A 17194-nucleotide genomic window follows, 5' to 3' on the forward strand; every position below is an offset into this window, starting at 1 on the left:
ATTTTCCATCATTTCCTCTATTAGGCTGCACGAAACCTTATTGAGGGAATTTTTTTTTCTTGTTTTGCCACATCCTCTGAATTCATTTGGATATGAGGGCAAGCTCATCTGAATCTTCATTTTGATTCTCTAAATCATTATCCTCTGTTTTTGCTTCTATTTGCAAGGTTTTCTTCTACTTGGATTTCAAAGCCAGAATTGTGTTCTTCTTCTTAGGTTCATCTTCTTCAAGTTCAATTTCATGTTATTTGAGATAGCTGATTAATTATTTCTGTTTAAGAGCATTCAAATGATTTGCTTCTTGGATAATTTTGATATTAGGTCTCCACTTGTTGGGCAGACTCCTTAGGATTTTCTTGACATGATATGTAGTTGTGTAGATCTTTTCAAGTACCTTTAATATTGAGACCAAGGTCTAAAATCTGGAAAACATAGCTTGAATGTCTCCATCTTCGTTTATTTTGAAAAGCTCGTATTTTTTCACCAAAAGATTTTCCTTAGCTTCTTGAACTTTCTTATTTCCTTCATAGGTCAGAATCGTATTGTCATAAATTCTCTTTGTTGTCTCCTTGTTAATGCATTGGCCAAACTCCTTGAAGGTGATTGCGTTTATCATGAAGGTTTTGAACTTGTGATGTATCTTGTACATTTTATTTGGTTCAACATTCATTACTTTCCTTAGAATCTCAATACCATCATTTTTTGGAGCAATGTAATCATCTTCCACCAAATCCCAGAGTTCAAGATCTTATGAAATAAAGAAACACCTCAGCCTATCCTTCAAGAAATCAAATTGTTCACCATCAAAAAGAGGTGGTGTGTTGATGTTTCTTGTTGAGGCTTCTTGCTAAAGCTTCTTCACCAAATCCAGACATGTTGAATCATTGGATCTTTCCCCGAACACTATAAAGTGCTCAGCCTTGCGACAAAACTCTGATACCAATTGACGGTGCACAAACAAAAGAAGGGGGTTGAATTGTGTTTGTCTAATTTAAAACTCGTTTCTTGATTCTAATTCTGATTTAGTGACTTAAATAGTTTTACTAATTAGAGACAGAAAAGATAATGCTGATGTAAAAACAACACATAGGATTTTATTATGGTTCACCACCAACTTGGTAGCTACGTCTAGTCCCATCACACAATAGGATTTATCCACTAATTCAAAACCTTGAATTAAACAGCATCTGACACTACAAGTCAGTGCTCTCAAAACAATCTGATCCTACAGACTTTTTAAGGCAAACCACACGTTGACCCTATAAGTCAAGTCTTCTCTACACAACCTGATACCTATAGATTGTTAGAGGCAAACTACCCACTTAACACTTCAAATCAAGTATTCTCAACACAACCCGAGATCCACATATTGCTTGTGCTTAAGCCACTATCGGGTTGGATTACAATGAGTTGAAAACTGGTTTGGTTTTGCTTCTACTAAGCAGATTTGATACAATCATTTTCCCACACTACAAAACTTAGAACATTTTACTTTGAACGAGTGATTTGCTAGAACTTAAATGACATGAGCAACTTCACATTTGTTGTATTATGAGAGTCTGTACAACTTTAGAGGCAGCATTCTGGAACGTGTTGCAATTATTTTAGCTAGCGAAACATTAACTTCGAATTTCAAAGTCATACATAAAGTAGACTTCATTATAGGCATGCAAAAAATATGTTCATCAGAGGCATGCATAAATATTATTCATCAAAGGCATACAAAAATATTGTTCATCAATGGGATGCAGAAATACTGTTCATCAGAGGCATGCAAAAATATTGTTCATCAGAGGCAAGAAAAACATTGTTAATTAGAGGCATGTAGAAATATTGTTCATCAGAGGCATGCAAAAATATTGTTCGTCAGAAGCATGCATAAATATTGTTCATCATACGCATGCTAATAGGAAGCCTGATTCAATCTTCAGGGGAAGATGTGCATAATCATAAAAGGAAAATCTTTAGGGATAAATGTGTGCACACAACATCATGTGTGTTGACTGAGTTTGACTTTGCTTCTTCTGGTCGTTTCTTCTAATTGTTTCCTTTTGATTTCTTGCTTTTAATTTTTGGTTCCAACAATCTCCTATTCTAGTAACACCATAGATCATAAAAGCTTGTTTGCTTCTGTCTAGGCCTTTTAAAGAAATTCATGAAAGGCTATTTCGTACTTAGCAGAATTACAGACTCTATCCTTTGAGGTTTTTGAAATATTTTCTTTATGTGTTATATTTTCCCTTTTTAGGTTTTCAAACTCCTTTTCAAGGGAACTACTTAAGTTTTGAAGAAACATTGTAATTTTTATTAAGAAACTCATTTAACATATCTATAAGTTCACTACGAGATAGGTTGGATAATACCACAATTTCTTCATCAACAGATTCATCGTCAAAATCACAGTCAGAGTTTGTATGTGCCATCAAAGCCATGTTAGCATGCTCTTCATATTCATCACACGATTTATTATAGTCATCCCAAGTAGACACAAGATATTTCTTCTTTGTCTTGATGTTTTCCTCTATGTTTTTCCTTTCTCAAGTTTAGGTCATTCTAATTTGAAATGACCTGGTTCTTTGCACTTATAGAAGATGGGTATTTTTTGTCCAATTTTTCACTTACTTCTTTGCTCTTTTGGGACCTTTCGAAATCATTTTTGGTAAAAGATTTCTTTCTGTTGCTCCACATGCACTGGATTTTTCTTGAGATAAATGACAACTTTTCATCATCTGAGTTTTCACTTTGATTGTCCAATTCGTTTTCCTTTGAGTCTTCAGTAGTTTGTATAGCCTTAAAGATCGTCTTCTTTCCTAAATACTTGAGGACCAAGGACTTTGACTTTTTTGTGGGATTATATTCAACCAGTTCAATCTAGTAGGGTCTGAGTGAACTCAGTAGTTCATCCAGAGGTAGTTTGCTTAGATCCTTAGCCTCTTGAATAGTTTGTTTCCTTTGGTATCCACTTTCTAAGAACACTTCTGAGGATCTTCTTGAAATGATTAGAGGTAGTGTAGCTCTTTTAGAGAACCTTCAGTCTATAAACCAGAGTTTGGAATTTAGAGAACATTTTCTCAATGTCTTCATCTTCTTCTATCATAAAGAGTTCATGTTTTCTAATGAGTAGATTTGCTTTGGCTTACTGTATATGTTTATTTCCTTCGTAGTTGAGAACCAAAGAATTAAAGTTACTATTCGTTGTTTCTTTATTGCTCTATTTTCCAAACTCTTTGAACGTGATATCATTCATCATGAAATTTCAAGCTTTATGATGCACTTTGTATTGTTTCTTTCATTCAGTATCGAAATACTTTCTAGATATTTCAACATCAGCAGTATCTTTTGGAGCCTTATAGCCATATTCGAATATGTCCCAGTGTTCGGGATCATGAGAGATGTAGAACCTTTTAAGTCTATCTTCCCAATACTCAAACACAGGGAGGTCTGTTAATGTTTCCACTTGTAACTTTATCACCAAAGTTAGACATAATAACATATCCTTACTGAAACATGGTTAAGTGCTCAACTTTGAGACTGAGCTCTGATACCAATTGTAGAACGAAAAAACACTAGATAGGGGATTGTTTTGAATTGTGTTTATTTTAAAAATTAACGTGACTAAACAACAGTAAAGAAATATAGAGAATATGAAGAAAAAAAATTACATAATAACACAACCAATTTATTCTGGTTCACCACCCACACGGTAGCTATGTCCAATCCCTTCAACCTGAAAGATTAAATCCACTAGTTCACCAACTGAATTCCACTTCCACCAAACACCTACTAGTCAAACTTATTGAAGGTGCAAACAAGAAAAAGGGGGTTGAATTGTGTTTGACAAAGTTGATAATCTTTTGCTAATTTGATGAAGCCTGGTTGATTTTTATGAATTACTTAAGATAAGAAGCAATCGAGTTCAGAGGCAATAACCAATGCAAGCATAAATAGTTTGACACATAGATTTATTATGGTTTACCCCTAACTTGGCTACATTTAGTTCCCTTATTCAGAAGGTTTTAATTCACTAATTCAAATACCTTGAATTACAAAACACCTGGTCTTCCAAGCTAGTCTTCCCAAACAACCTAACCACCCCAGACTTTTCAAGAACACCACCTTGACCCTACAAGCCAAGTCTTCCCAAATAGCCTAACAACCACAGACTTTTGAGAAACTAACCACCTTGACTTTACAAGCCTAGTCTTCTCTAAACAACCTGACAGTCCTAGATTGAAGAAGGAACTAAACCACAATTAAGGATGGCAATGGGTAGGGTTTGGATAGGGTACTATAGTACTTGTCCCCATACCTGCGATTTAAAAAAATACCCATACATGTGCCTGTATCCTCTTGGGGATCAACTTTTAAACCCGTACCCTTATCCTCTGGGTACCTAAGTGCCCGTACCCATACCCATTACCCACGCTTTAACTAAAAAAATCGATAAATAAATGATATTGTTGTGATTAAATTTAAAAATTATTCAAATATCTTAAATCCAATCATAAAATATTATAAACCAAAATATTTTCTAACTCAACATTTCAAATGAACACTTGTTACAATACATATTTAAATATCCATAATTATATTTTATGAAGTTGCAAGTCATACGATAATATTATTTGAGATAATTGATACAAAGTTGCAAGTATAATTATAAAGTCACGATTAATAAGAGATAACTATTAGTTATAAAATCACAATTATTTACCTATTTATCATAATCAGATTCTTAAAAAGTTTGCAAACGTTTATCTTTCAATTATAAATAGGCTTAATTGCAGTTTTGGTCCCCCTATTTTAGCTGAATCGCAAAAGTAGTCCCCCATTTTGTTTCTCTCCAATTTTGGTCCAAAACTTGATGAAGTTTCATTTTTCTAAGCCGCACCACACCATTTATGATCATAGATTTCAGGTACAATTATTGCACCACGAGATCTTGAGGCACGGTGTGACTTAAATAAACGCAAAAAAAAAAAAATGAAATTTCATCAAGTTTTGGACCAAAATTGGAGAGAAACAAAATAGAAGGACTAAGCTTATAAATATTATAGTGGTCCAATGATATTAATAGATGTTAAAACATAAAAGAAAACAATTAATTAAACTAAACACTAATATAATAAGTAAATAAATAATATATTTATATAAGTGCGGGGCGGGGTGGGTACTATAGTACCCTTACCCGCACCCATACCCGCTTAATTTTGCGGGTAATTACTCGTCCTAATGCCCATACCCATTATGCGGGTTTTTACCCTACCCATTGTGGGTTTTTTACAGGTACCCACTGGGTATGGGTCTAATTGCCATCTCTAACCACAATCAGGTTGAATACAAAAGATTGGACCTTTAAGTGTTTGCTTCTAACCAAGCTGATAACAATAATAACTCTCACACCCTAAGAAAAAACACTCAAAAAATAATTCTCATTCGTACAAGTGTTTCTCTCTTCGAACTCTAACATGAATTTAGGATTTGAGCTTAATTTCTTCTACTATTTTCTGCTTTTTAGATTATCTTCTTCTTCAACCTTGAGTATCTATTTATAGATAAAATTAGGGCTTCAATTTAGTATGTGTTTAATTCTAACTTGTATCTTCATTCATATCTTGGTTATTCAAAAATAATTATGAATTCAATCTAAGTAGTTCTTCTAGATTGATTTTGATCATATTTTTGTTTAGATTGATTATGTTTGCATTTTTTTCATATTGATTATGTTCGTATTTTGTTTAGATTGAGTTTGTAAATTTTTCAAATTGATTATATTCCTATTTTATTCAGATTGAGTTTGTAAGTTCTTTAGATTAATATTGTTCATATTTAATTGTAGATAAATCTTGATCAAATCTTCTTCAAAACTTAACCATATCTTCTTTTTAAATTGGACAAAGATTTTCTTCAATTATAAATCTCAATCAAATTTTATTTTAGATTTTCTTCAATTACAAATTTGAATCAAATCTTATTTTAAATTTCATTCAATTATAAATTTGAATCAAATCTTATTTAAGATTTTCTTCAATTATAAATTGGAATAAAATTTTATTTTCGATTTTCTTAAATAATAAATCTGAATCAAATCTTATTTTAAATTTTCTTCAAAAACACGATTCTTCTTTCATATTGCGTGAAGTCAAATATATTGTTTTCATAAAATACTTTTTGTTATCATCAAAACTTTAAGTATAAAACCAATTTGGTTCCAACACTTATTGTGTTCAACTCTTCTCAACATTCCTTGCTTAGTACAATCAAGTTGTTGAGGAATGCAACCACTATTGGACTAGGTTACAAAAGAATAAGTTTAACGGTTTTCTAAGTAGCTCTCACAAGAGGGTGTTTACAATGATGTACTCTTAGAAAATATTTCTCAACACTAAGACACGACAAAAGATAGAGCAAAAGTGTAGAGATAACTATATGGTTTTTATTGCAGTACGTTGTTGCTTTGACTTTTCAATAAGGGTTGCACATCCTTTTATAGATGTCATGCACATAGAAAAAACTTATTTGATAATGTGTTTAACACTGTCATAAATGTTAAGAACAATGAAAAAGCAATGATGGACTTGGCCATCATTTGTCAACATAACGACTTGGAGTTGGTTCCACATAACAATGGAAAACTGAAAAACCTAAGGCAAATTATTGCCTTACGTCTAATGAGGCAAAGAAAGTTTGTAAATGGATAAAGGAGCTTTAGATGTCAGATGAGTATACTTCTAACTTGGCAAGATCTGCAGATGTTAATAGAGGGAAAATGAATGGGATGAAAGGCCATAATTATCACATATTTATAGTGTTTGCTTCCATCTGTATTTCCACATTTATTGAGTTATTGCTCTCATTTTTCTAGAATGATGGGTGATTTTAAGCGCACAGTGAAAGACAAGGATAGTGGAAAGCTCAATATGTATGTTTCATTTACATCGAGGGACAATATATTTTTGTTCCCACTATTTCAAAATAAACTTATTTTTGCTAGAAGCCAATGTAATGAAGCTACAAAGTTGAATGATGTCGTCACAACAACTTGTCAATTAGCAAAAAATTACGACTTCATAGTGGGAAACTCAAACACAATAGTTTAGTTATGTTGAAAGAAGGTCTGCTCATGTACACATTCTCATCAATTGCAACGAGGTCAAACCATATATTGAGTAAGTAATCTGTAAACACACACCCCACATAATTGTTGAAAGAAGGTCTACTCATGTACACATTCTCATCAATTGCAACGAGGTCAAACCATATATTGGGTAAGTAGTCTGTAAACACACACCCCACATAATTACCGAATACATGTTATAACAATTCTCTCATTATTGTTAGAACCTTTTTGCACTCAAATTCCATTACTGAAGACGATCTTACATCTGAAACTCATATACATGGAGGACTCCCAAAATGATTTCAGGCGTATGTAAGTGTCTTTTTGAAGTTTGTTGCAAATAAATTAGAACTTCTCACCTAGCTATTGTGAATATCTTGTTTTTATAGGCTAGTGACAAGGAAAATTGTGTGACCAACCCTGGCTTGTCATCATTAGCTTGGGCTCATGACTCAATGGTCAAAACTTGGTGTAACACCCCGTTTTTCTAAGCGAGGGTATATTTTTTTTCCAAAAAAAATTAAACTGAAACAGAGAAATAAACAAGAAAAATGCCTTTGGATAAATAATTGAGTCATTATAATTTACAAACAGCGGAAGAGTTTCTCTAATTATAAATCCAAAACATTTACACAACAACAAATGGTACATGGAATCCATTCAAGTAAAAAGTCAAACTGACAATATTAGTATAAGTACAATTTTCCAAACTAAAAATACTCCAATCCAAAAAGAAGGACACCTAGTTCCTATACATCATCCTAATCTGATCATCCTACCAAAAAACTATACACCCTGAGTATCTCCACGCGCCCCGTGAGATCCTCCTAATGTAACTGCAATCACGCGTTCCCATCTCCATTCCCGTCCGTAGGGTACGAACCGGTAGGACCGTCCTGACTCTCATCTGAGGGCAAAGCCCAGATTTCCACAATAATTGTAAAGGGTCACCAACCAGAAAATAACAGTTAACACATAGCAATTAAGTTTTTAAATGCCCAAAATAACTTTTCAACTAAGCATGCACCTTAACAGGATTTTCCATATGCTAAAAGTTCATATAATGCTTGCCAATTAACAATGAACTCAAAATGAAGTTCTCCAACCATCAAGTAATACATAACTGACCAAAGCATTGATAAATCAATTGAGCAATCGATTATCTAACTCAAAATAAGGACTTTTGCTGAGCCAATCGATTGCCAAATCGATTTGGTCAGTTCTGCTGAGTTTCTGCATGACCAAATCGATTTCTAAGTCGATTTTGTCAGTTCTGATGAGTCCCTGGGTTGCCAAATCGATTTCCAAATCGATTTTGGCAGTTTTGCTGAGTTCCTGCCTCTCTGCCAATCGATTTCCAAATCGATTTCTTAAAAGATTTTGAAAGATATATTTATACAATCGATTGGCAAATCGATTAGGTCAAAATGGTGAACTTCCTGCAACTCATCCAATCGATTGGGAAATCGATTTCCCTGATCGTTTTTCCAAAAATTCATGCATTTACTCAAGTCATTCCTAATCAAGTTCACAACCTAACACTTAGCAATTCCTACACGATTACCACGGCAATTGGGATCTCGATAACCATCATACTTACACACAACAATCAACACATAACACTTAGCATTTTCAACGCAATTACCACAACGACTCAAATTCAAATCACTTAATCATAAAACTCAAATCAACCACGACTCGCGTGCCAAGCACCCTAATGCAATGCGTATATGCCAAAATGCATGGACTCGGAATTCCAAACCAAAACCCTCCTCGAAGGGCCGTAAATCATAATTGTACCGCCTATCGCAGGCCAAAGTACCAATTACCGAGGTGCCACCTATCACGGGTCAGCACGATTTACTAAAATGCGTAAATCATAAACGTACCACCTATCACGGGTCAGTACAGTTTACCGAGGTGTCACCTATCACGGGTCAACACGATTTACTAAAAGAAAAAGCGGGAATCGTAAACGTACCGCCTATCACAGACCAGTACTGTTTACCTAGGTGCCACCTATCACGGGTCAGCACAATTCACCAAAAACGTAAATCGTAAACGTACCACCTATCACGGGTCAGTACAGTTACCATGGTGTCACCTATCACGGGTCAACACGATTTACTAAAAGAAAAAGCGGGAATCGTAAACGTACCGCCTATCACAGACCAATACTGTTTACCTAGGTGCCACCTATCACGGGTCAGCACAATTCACCAAAAACGTAAATCGTAAACGTACCACCTATCACGGGTCAGTACAGTTACCATGGTGTCACCTATCACGGGTCAACACGATTTACTAAAAGAAAAAGCGGGAATCGTAAACGTACCGCCTATCACAGACCAGTACTGTTTACCGAGGTGCCACCTATCACGGGTCAGCACAATCCACCAAAAATGTAAATCGTAAATGTACCACCTATCACGGGTCAGTACAGTTACCATGGTGTCACCTATCACGGGTCAACACGATTTACTAAAAAGTAAATCGTAAACGTACCACCTATCACGGGTCAGTACAGTTACCATGGTGTCACCTATCACGGGTCAACACAATTTACCAAAAACGTAAATCGTAAACGTACCACCTATCACGGGTCAGTACAGTTTACCAAGGTGTCACCTATCACGGGTCGACACAATTTACCAAATGAAATGCATGAGCATACACAGACTCCATTCACAACAATCGTTAAGCAAATGCAGATATTAAAAGATTCCCCATTTTTAATACCCATTTAACTTAAACGACCTTCAAACAACATTAATTAAATAAGTCATTAAGAGATTCCCCGTTCTTAATACCGATTTAACTTAATGATTTTCAAAACAAAACGTTAAGCAAACAGTCATATTAAGAGATTCCCCATTCTTAATACTCATTTACCGAAACGACTTTCAAACAACATTAATTAAATAAGTCATTAAGAGATTCCCCGTTCTTAATACCGATTTAACTTAATGATTTTCAAAACAAAACGTTAAGCAAACAGTCATATTAAGAGATTCCCCATTCTTAATATACTTTTGACTTAAACGATTTTCTCGCAAAACATTCAGTAAACGAGTCATTAAGAGATTCCCCATTCTTAATACTCATTTACCGAAACGATTTTCAAAAACGATAGTTAAGTAACCGAGACATTAAGAGATTCCCCATTCTCAACGCCCAGTTAACTTAAACATTTTCCTCAAATACACATTAAGTAAACCGAGGTATTAAAAGATTCCCCATTTTTAATACTCGTTTAACTCTAATGGTTTTCAAATTCCACAGAAACAAATTCAAACATACTTTCACATTCAAACCATAATTCACAACAACCACACCAATTAACAAACATCAAGTTTCATTTACCCATAATCATACACAATGACATTCAAATTCATTTACCACGAAACATTCATCACTATAAACAAAACCTAACTCTAAGGTTTTTACCCATAACGCACTAGTTTCGTTTTTCCCCAAATCGATACATTTAACCCTAACAAATTCCTTCCCACACAACCACAGATAAGTCCCTAATGCAAACTAAAAGTTTGGAAGGAGCCCTTACCTTCGCGTTAGCTCTAACGTGCGATTACGGCACCGTGAGTAAATTTGGTAAAATCTTCGCTCGCAACGCAGCTTCCAAATTAGTTCACTAGCACCGTAGTGTGGTGGTGAGCAACTTTCCCTTCTATCTCTTCAAGAAATGAAGCTTGGATCTAGAAGAAACAGAGGGGTTTGTGTTTGGATCTCAAATACCGTTTTTCTTCGTTTTCGAATCAAAGAGGAAGAGTGGAGTTACGAAAACCTTGATCTAACCCTCACCCAACCCTAGTTTTGAAGAAAAGAAAGCGACGAAAATGAAAATGGGAGAAGGAGGGAATTTTGGCCACGGTCAATCAGAGGAAGGAGATGGAAATTCAAATTTTCCTTCCTTTCTTTTTCTTTCCTTTGTTTTTCCTTTCTTCCCTTTTCCTTCTTTCCTTTATATACTTTTTTTCTTTTTCTTTTCCTTCCTTCTAGTTTTCTTTTCTTTTTCCCCCCAAACAAACACATATAAAAATATTAAATATAACTTAACAAATATCTCAAAATCTAGATATTTGTTAAATTACCGTTTCACCCGAAACGCATTAAATTCTCCGTAAAGGATTCATCGCAGTTAATTCAATTTATTTATCGACGAGAAATTTTAATTGGCATCAAAATATCCTTTTGATTATAAAACTCCAAAATATTATTAACTTTGGCTTAAAAGCCTCCGAGCCAAAATCCAAAATACACCAAAAATACATAAATGGTACTTTAAAATTATGGGTCTTACACTTGGCACAAGTATTACATTAATGGGTACAAATTTCACACAAAAGCATGGTCTTACACTATTAGAAAAACTGCTTTTAGTGTCAGGCTAAAATACTGGAAGTTAAATAGTAGCATCAGCGAAAAGGCATTCGACGCTAAGCTAATGTCAGCTTAACCGACTCAAATCTGATGCTATAAATCAAAATACAACATCTGACGCTAGTATGAATCCACTGAAAAATAAGTAGCGTCGGTTAGCCGGCGCTAAAATGAAAATCAATGAAACAAATAGCGTCAGCTAGGCCGACACTAATGCCAAAATAACACCAACAGAAGGTAATTATCAATAACAATAGCTATAACAAGGACTAAATAAATAACAAAGATGAAAATCTTACATGGGTAGATTCCATAAGACTATCAACACAAGCACTAATTTTTCACTTGTGGGTTCTTAGAAATACCTCAAAAGGGCACAAATTCTCATGAACAAACTATTGACTTGAAAAATAAAAACAAATGTGATTAACCATTTTAGTTGATATTTAAATGGCTCCACTTCAACTATTAAACCCAACCTCACTGAATCAACTATTTAATAAAAAAACTTATCTAATAGATGATAAATAAATTAATGAAGGAGAAGAAGAAGACAAGTTTTCTCTTACCAAAGATTCTTTTGCAAGAACTTTAGGTAGAAAACTATTTTCTTTGCTCATCGACCGACGAGCTCACTGTGTTCTAATAGAAGTTTAAGGTCATATTAGAGCTTGCATTGTCTGAAGAGTTGCAACAGCTCTTTTTCTAATTAGATATCATCTAACAAGATCTTGTATCTTAACCAATCATTTCAATTATCTAAGAGCCTTCCTTACCTGACAAATCCATCAATAAACAAAATTTGAATCAAAAGCACAACACATATCAAGACCACAAAGCCTAAACCATAACAAATCAAAGCATAAAAAATCAAGATTAAAACAAGTTTAAGACTTACTCAAATGCTTGTAAAATTGAAACTATGTCAAATATTCTAAATGGTTTATAAGAGAATCCAATTCAATAACTTTAACATAAAATGAGGATTTAAAAAATAAGACAAGTCAAAGAGATTGTGTTGAAAAAAAGAAAAGTATATGTCACTTGTTTCAAGGATCCAAAACTGAAGTAGAGGGACAATGTTTCAATAAGAATCTTAAAAAAAAAAAAAAAAAAAATAGAACACTTTATTACCTTTTGATAGCAGACAAAGGAGTAGGAGTCAAACAAAGCGCTTAACTTATACCAAGATATCTTTGTCCCAAGACAGAACCACAATAAAATGCAATTTTTATCAAATCAATACTATTTGCAAAAACTATGAAAAACTAACATGCCTAAATGAGAAAAATCAACACCAACACCAAATTTGAACCATAACAAAAACAAAAAAGTCAAAATGAACACGCATACCAAATAGCCTCTAAAGAATGTTTGGATCTTTACAGAAGCCTATTGATCCCTACTTCCACTGAACAATGTACCTCTACCTTGACTTGTTAGTCTTACAACTGCAACATCTACTTGCACATTAAAACCTTAAAATAGTCATAAGTAAAACTAGTATCAAATCAAACAAGTTTACCTCAATGATTCATTTATCGCACCACCATCCATTCCTCTCCATCACAATGTTGGGATCACCTTGATGCAATGCTTTAAGTTCTTCTCTAATAGCTTGAATATTAGCATTGTGATCTTTTGTCAATTGTACAACTTGGATTGTATTATCACCAATAAAACCAAGTACAACATGCGAATATCTAAGGTTTGCGATGTGCATCGACCCTTTCTGTATAATTCTAGCAAGACCGTGAACCGATTTTTCTTAAATTTGTCATTACAGTATAACCAACTCTCACAAAATTCAGAGATTCCCAACTCTGTAGCAGTAACAACATCCCTCAGAGTAGTTGCAGATATATTACTTTCATTATGCTAAATAAACCCTGAAATTAAAAACCAATTTATTATATTGAATTTCAAGCCAAAAGGGTATCTAAAAATAACAACAACAAAAAAGACACAATACAATAGTAATACCATGCACATGAAATATATAGCAATAACATAATATGTATTTATATGCTTTGAATTGAAATCTAGGTAGTTAATCCCAGATAGCGGCGTGTCGCGGCCAACCCTGAAAACCAGGATAGCGGGTTGTAGGATACCGGGATGACCTCTACATGAATAATACTATATAAACATGCATAATTAAACAAGGTCTCAAATTCATAGTCTTAATCAAAACATACTTTAGATACCAAATACTCTTAATCAAAATATAGATTTAAATATCAAATATCATCATCTTTTTCAACATAGTAGAGTAATAAAATAACAAAACATTAAAACTAAAATGCATGTTATAGGAATCAAAGATCATCATCATCATCTTCAACATAGTCTTCTTCCTCTTCTTCTTCTTCCTCTTCCCCATCAACTTCAATATATTCTTCGTTCTCCGCATCCTCATCATCTTCAACATAAATAGGTTCAACATCTTCTTCTACCACGACATCTTTTGATATTGCTGCTTGTGCAATTGCCCTAGATGCACTTGCAGCTGCCTTTTCTTTTGCTGCTCGCCTAGTGTAGACCACCGGCTCATTAGCCCCACTTGCATTGGCAACATCAGTCCAAGTTAGATTATCACCGACATAAACTAAATCTTCAACAGGTTCACCATCTTCCCCCAAGTCTCCCACTTCAAATTCATTGATATAATCATCATCATCATTCAAGACGATTGGATCAATCACATCACGACAATCATAGCGCTCTTTCAAAGCCTGGTTATACTTAACGAAAACCAAGTCTTCCAACCTCTTATGCTCAAGTCTACTTCTCTTCTTGGAATGAATCTATATATTATAATTTAAAATGTTAGTTTACTAAATTAATATGAACCTACACAGTAGAATACTCTATAACTTAATAACAAGTATTACCTTACATGCTCAAAAGTACTCCAATTACGCTCACATCTTGAAGAACTGCATGTCAAACTCAACACTTTAATGGCCAATAATTGCAACAATGGAGTTTGTGCACCATAAGTCTTCCACCACTCAGCTGCAATGAAACAATCATTTTCATTTTATACAAGTTGTTCTGTGCTAAAAGTTTTAAGAAGAAAATAAATAAAGTTCCAATTACCGGGAGCTAATATTTCCCTTTTTCTTATTGCTCCACCCAATCCAAAGAGACTATTAGCAATCTAATATTCAGCCAACTGTGCTGTAGTCATATCACTCATTTGATGACTTTCACTAAGTGTTTCGATGCATAAATGAAGACCACCCACCAATATGGGATCATTCTCAATTTCTGGTTTGCTATAAAAATACTTCGGATTTAGGTAGTAGCCTGCAGCATGTAATGGATGATGAAGTTGACATTTCCACCTTTCATCAATGATTGCAAATACATCTATGTACTTGCTTGATTGTTCATTAAAAGCTTTTCGAATATCCTCCTTGGCCTTGATCATTGCTGCATATATGTATCCCATTGCAGGTTTTTTCTCATTATCAACAAGTCTTAACACTTATACAAGAGGTTCCATAACCTTAAGTGTGTAGATGATATCATTCCAAAATGATTTCAAAAGTACAATACAGGTTGCCTTCTTTCCCTTAGGATCGTTAGCTGTCTTGGACTTCAACCATTCTTCTAAAGTGAACATCTTTCTAAGGTTGGTTTTCTGTTTATGCAATCTTTGCAAATTAAGAAATGTGGTAGCAAGCCTTGTGACTCCATGTCTAACCAATTCAACATTGTCAGTGTTCTTCCCCATTATGTTCAATGCCAATGTGTGGTTATAAATGAAGCCAACGCGACTAATCGCTTTTTGAATAACCGTTTTAACCTTAGCAATATTTCCAATATCTTCTAACATCAGGTCTAGACAATGTGCAGCACATGGAGTCCAAAACAAGTGTGGTCTCTTAGCAATTAGTAGTTTATCGGCCAATACATAATTACTTCCATTGTCAGTAACCCCCTGCACAATATTTTGCTGACAATCTCCTCAACAAAATTGTCCAATAGCTCAAATATCTTAATCCCAGTCTTCATGTAAGCAGAAGCATCAATACTCTTCACAAACATTGTTCCTGCTGTGGAATTCACCAAGAAATTTATCAAAGTCCTATTCTTTTTGTGTGTCCAACCATCTGACATGATTGAGCATTTGTATTTTGTGTGATGCAATAGATGATCATTCAACAAAGTGTTTGTATATTCCAACTCTTTTTCAAGGAGTGGAACCTTCAACTCATGATAGTTTGGAGGTTTCAAATGAAGACCGTAGTTTCCAACTGCTTCCAACATCAACTTGAAGCTTTTTGATTTTGCAACATCGAAAGCAATTCTATTTGTGTAAAAAAATGAGTAATGTATTGTATCGTTCTTGCTCTTGCTTCTTTGTCACAAGCATCATTTATTCTTGTTTGTCTCTTGTCTTTTCCCAATTTGTGTTCTGCTTTTTTCATGAACATTAAATCCAAGGGACCTTTTGTCTTCTTGGCAGCTGGTAAAGGGACTCCAATTGCCTCTTTTCCACTTCGAATTCTCCTTATTTCAGCTACATCGACATTAACATCATCGTCAATTTGAAGTTCCATCTCATTTAATATTCTATCTTTTAGTGCTTGTTTCTCATCATAATCTGCTTGCAACAATAGTTTAAAATCTGGTGGTATTTTTCTTTGCAGCTTTTTACGTCTCCCTTTATTCCTAACTGATGTTGTCTCGCTCTAGTAATTCCTCCAGTAGTTTCAACTTGACAGAAATCACATGTCACCCTCTTCCTATTATTCTTGCCCTTTACACTATTAAACTACCATGCTAGATCAACATTATCACTGGTTGGTTTAAACATTACACACGGAGCAGAACTGTTACTTTGTGGGGTTGCATATGATGTTGTCATAGTTGTTTGCAGAATAGGCAGATAAAGAAGGAAAATAGAAAAAAACTGAGAGAAATAACAAACAAAAATTAAATTAACAGAAGAAACCAAAAAAGAAAACAGAAAGAAAAAAAAAAGAATGAAAACAAAAGAAAAAAATAAGTTAAACAAAAGAAGGAAGTAACAAAAAAAAAAATTAAATTAACTTAAAAGAAAATAAAAAGAAGTAACAAAAAAAATTAAATTAAAAAGAAAACTGAAGAAAACAAAAGAAAAAAGAAGTAAAAAAAATAAGAATGAAAAAAGAAAAAAAAATTAACAAAAATAAACATAATGAAAAAAACAATAAAAAAAGAAGTAAAAAAAATTAAATTAAAAAAAAATAGAATGAAAAAAACAAAAAGAAATGAATTAAAAAAAATCAACTGAATGAAAAAAACAAAAACAAAAAAAATAAAAAACGTTTTATAAACGAACAGAGAAATAAAATTATAAATTTTTTATAAAGGAACAGAGAATAAGAGGAACATGAGATGAGAGGAACTTGGAATTTAAGAGTAACATAGAAGTAAATATAAAAACAATACGAACCTTTATAAAAACAATCGAACATGAGATGAGACTTGAGAAACAGCACGCGCGCAGAGGAGACGACAGTGACGAAGAAACGCAGTGACGAAGATGAAGAAGGGAAGAGAACGCCCGCAACGTGACGAAGACGAAGCTTAACGGCAGTGACGAAGACGAAGATTAACGCATTGAGGAAGAAGGGATCTCATAATACCCAAATTACCCCTAAAACGTTTTAAAATTTA

This window comes from Cicer arietinum, chromosome 1 (assembly GCF_000331145.2).
Source record: "Cicer arietinum cultivar CDC Frontier isolate Library 1 chromosome 1, Cicar.CDCFrontier_v2.0, whole genome shotgun sequence".
NCBI classification, from domain to species: Eukaryota; Viridiplantae; Streptophyta; class Magnoliopsida; order Fabales; family Fabaceae; genus Cicer; species Cicer arietinum.